Source organism: Protomyctophum bolini (genome assembly GCF_963924005.1).
Source record: "Protomyctophum bolini genome assembly, chromosome: 17".
In the NCBI taxonomy this organism is placed as follows: Eukaryota; Metazoa; Chordata; class Actinopteri; order Myctophiformes; family Myctophidae; genus Protomyctophum; species Protomyctophum bolini.
In genome coordinates this window covers 25899879-25903726 of record NC_137878.1, presented here as the reverse complement: position 1 = coordinate 25903726, position 3848 = coordinate 25899879, and positions in this window count along the sequence as shown.

The window sequence follows — 3848 nt, the reverse complement described above, 5'->3', positions numbered from 1 at the left end:
TTACATCACCATTAAATCACCTATTCAACATGAGTTAGACTTTAATGTATTAGCGCCCCTCACTTCACATGGATGTGATTTTTAGATATAAAAAAGGCATTTGATCCTATTATCACATATTATTAGATACATTGGAAAGGTATGGTATTAGAGGTGTAGAGTTGAACCTAATCATCGTCAAGCTGGCAGACCAAGGCATAAGAGGTCGGGGGGATGCAAGTCCACCCCAGGACGCGTGTCCATCCAGACGGTCGTCCACCAAGGTCTGGCAGTTCTCTAGCTAAACGTCGAGGGCCTCACCATTGCCAAACTCGAGATCATACGCCACCTCGCCGACTCGACTAAAAGTGCCCTCTCTGGTGCAGCCAGTAGAGGGTAAACCTGTCCGTAGGTGGAACTTCCGGAAAGCCAACTGCCAGGCATTCACCGCGGAGACACAAAGATCATCAGCCCGTCTCCCGGACCCAGACATCGCCGATGTTTACTCGGCCTATGCAGCCTACTGCAAAGTTCTCCTAAGTGCAGCAAAAAAACCCATCCCGCGCGGCTACAATGCGAGATACATGCCGGGCTGGGACGAAGAGTGCAACCACCTCCTGCAGGAACATCAGCAGGCTGGCTCAAGGGAGGATGTGGACGCGACTGCAACGGCACTACTCAACAAGCTGGATGCCACTCGAATGGCAGGTTATCAACCAGCTCACTGGCAGGAAAACAACACCCTCCAAGTGCCCCGTTACAGCAGACGCCATTGCAGCCCAGCTCCTGAAGAACAGCCAATTCCAAGGTGCAGACAAGAACTTTGCCCGCCTCACTCTGCACGGGTTATATGCCCTCTCTAGGGCACCCAGTGTCGATTCTGACACATCCGGAGCCTTTACAACAGCTGAGCTTAGGGTGGCCATCGCCAACCTTAAGCAAGGCAAGTCCCCGGGGCAGGATAACATCCATCCAAAGTTCATGATCCATCAGAGCGATGTCTACGTACCTACATCTACCTGGCTCTTGCTCCTTTTTCTCGTCTCCATCCATCCATGGACCTCCCGGGGGACCCGGTCATACGCCTTCTCCAAATCCACAAAACACATGTAGATCGGATATGCATACTCCTAGGCCTTCTCCAGGATTCCTGCAAGAGTAATGATCTGGTCAGTTGTTCCACGGCCAAGACGGAATCCACATAGCTCCTTCTGAATCTGAGGTTCGACTATCGGCTGGACCTTCCTTTCCAGCACCTTGGCGTAGACTTTCCCAGGGAGGCTAAGTAATGTGATACCTCTGTAATTGGCACACACCCTCTGATCCCCCTTTTTAAACAGTGGGACCACCACCCCGGTCTGCCACTCCCTCGGCACTGTTGAAACGCAACGCAATGTTGAAAAGGCGTATCAACCAAGACAGCCCCTCAACACCCAGGGCCTTCAGCATTTCTGGACGAATCTCATCAACCCCCGGAACTTTGCCACTGTGGAGCTGCTTAACTACCTCAGTGACTTCCTTCCGGGAGATTGACGACGATCATCCTCAGTCTCTGCTCCTGTCAGGGAGGGTGGGTCTGATGTTATTGGGTTTAGGAGTTCATCAAAGTGTTCCTTCCAGCACAATACAACCTCCTGATTTGAAGTCAGCAGAGTCCCATCCTTACCGTACACAGCTTGGATGATTCCCCGCTTTCCCCTCCTGAGGTGTCGTACGGTCCTCCAGAACAACTTTGGTGCCGCCCGAAAATCCTTCTCCATGGATTCCCCGAACTCCTCCCACACCCGCTGCTTTGCCTCAGTCACAGCCGCAGCTGCTGTCCTTCGAGCCTGTCGGTACCCTGCAACTGCCTCCCCCCGCCTCCCCCCGCCTCCTTCTTCAGTCGGACGGCTTCCCTGACCTCCGCTGTCCACCAGGGAGTTCGAGGGTTACCTCCCCTTGAGGCACCTATGACCTTCTGGCCACAGCTCACAGCTGCAGCTTCAGCAATAGAGGCTTTGAACATTGCCCATTCCTGTTCAATGTCCCCAACCTACACAGGGATGCCAGGTGCTCTGGTACCAAGTACACTTATGAGCATCTTTATGCTTGAACATGGTGTTTGTTATGGTCAGTCCATGACTACCACAGAAGTCCAATAACAAGCCACCACTCGGGTTAAGATCCGGGAGACCGTTCCTCCCAATCACGCCAGCCCAAGTATCTCTGTCATTGCCCACGTGTGCGTTGAATTCCCCCAGTAAGACTATGGAATCCCCCACAGGTGCCTCATTCAGGACCCCATGTAGGGTATCCATGAAGGCTGGATACTCTGTACTCCTGTTCGGTGCATACGCACAAACAACAGTCAGAGTATTCCCCCCTCCAACCCTAAGGCGGAGGGAAGCAACCCTCTTGTCCACCGGGGTAAACTCCAACGTACTGGCACTCAACCGGGGGCTTGTGAGTATCCCCACACCCGCCTGAGCCCTCACACCCTGGGCAACTCCAGAAAAGAACAAGGTGTACCCCTTGTCCAAGAGTTTGGTTCCAGAATCTTTACTGTGTGGAGGTGAGCCCCACCAGGTCTAAATTTTAGCCTCCCGCACCAGGTCCGGTTCCTTCCCCACCAGTGTAATGACGTTCCATGTCCCCAAAGTCAGCCTCTGCTGCCCAGGTCTGGTCCGTCCAAACACTCCAGTGTCACTGCCACCCTTTTTCTCATCTTGCTTCAAGAAGTCCAAGCTGCCGAAGACTTGGCACCAGAGCCAGTAGTGGACCCACAGCTTCCCAGGGAGTAGGCTGGTTTCCGACGGGGCAGGTCAATGGTGGACCAGGTGACACTACTCACCCAGGTCATTGAGGACAGCTTTCAAGTCAATGAGAAAGCTGGAGTAGTGTTGCTTGATTTAACGGCTGCATACGATACTGTCTGGCTCCGTGGACTTCACCTGAAGCTGCTATGGACAATTCCAGACCGGCGTATGGTGAAGTTGGAGATGCTGTCCAACCACAGCTTCATCCTCCAGACCAGCGATGGCCAGAGAAGCAGATTGAGGAGATTGAGAAACGTCCTCTCACCGCTGCTATTTAACATCTACATCTATGACCTCCCGGAGACAACATCGAGGCAATATGGTTATGCTGATGACCTAGCAATCATGCTGCGTCAACCAACATGGTCAGCAGTGGAAGAGGGTCTTAACCTGGACATGAGCATCTTGGATGACTGCCACGCAAGTGGCGTCTGCAGCTCAGTACCAGGAAGACAGTCGGCCGCATACCATTTGTGCAACAGAGAGGCAAAGAGGGAACTTTCGGTGTCCGTTGACAACAAGCGCCTAGAGTACCAACTAAAACCCCAGGGTTTTGCTGGAAAGGAAGTGTCCTACAAACAACACCTGCTGGAAGTTGGAGCCAAAGTATCATCAAGGGTCTCGCTTATCTGCCGCCTCGCTGGCACAATTTGCCAGGACACTACGGATATCCACACAAGTCTTGGTGTTCTCTGCTGCAGAGTACTGTGCTCCAGTCTGGAGTAGAAGCCCACACGTGAAGAAGGTTGATCCTGTCATCAACAATGCCCTTCGGATCGTAACTGGCTGTCTGAAGCCCACCCCTGTGTCCTACCTGCCAGTCCTAGTGGGAATTGCCCCGGCCGGCCTCCGACGAGAGACCGCAACCCTCGCACTTGCGAGGAAAGCCCAAGAACACGACTAGCATATCCTGCACGAAACTACAACTAAGCCTGAGCCAACGTGTCTGAGCCAAAGCGTCTGCACAGCTACATCCAAGTCCCGGGAGATGGAGTCGAAGGAGAACACCTACCACGCCGGCATTGAACCCTGCTAAACCGCCTCCGTACTGGGGTTGGATGCTTCAAATCGTCC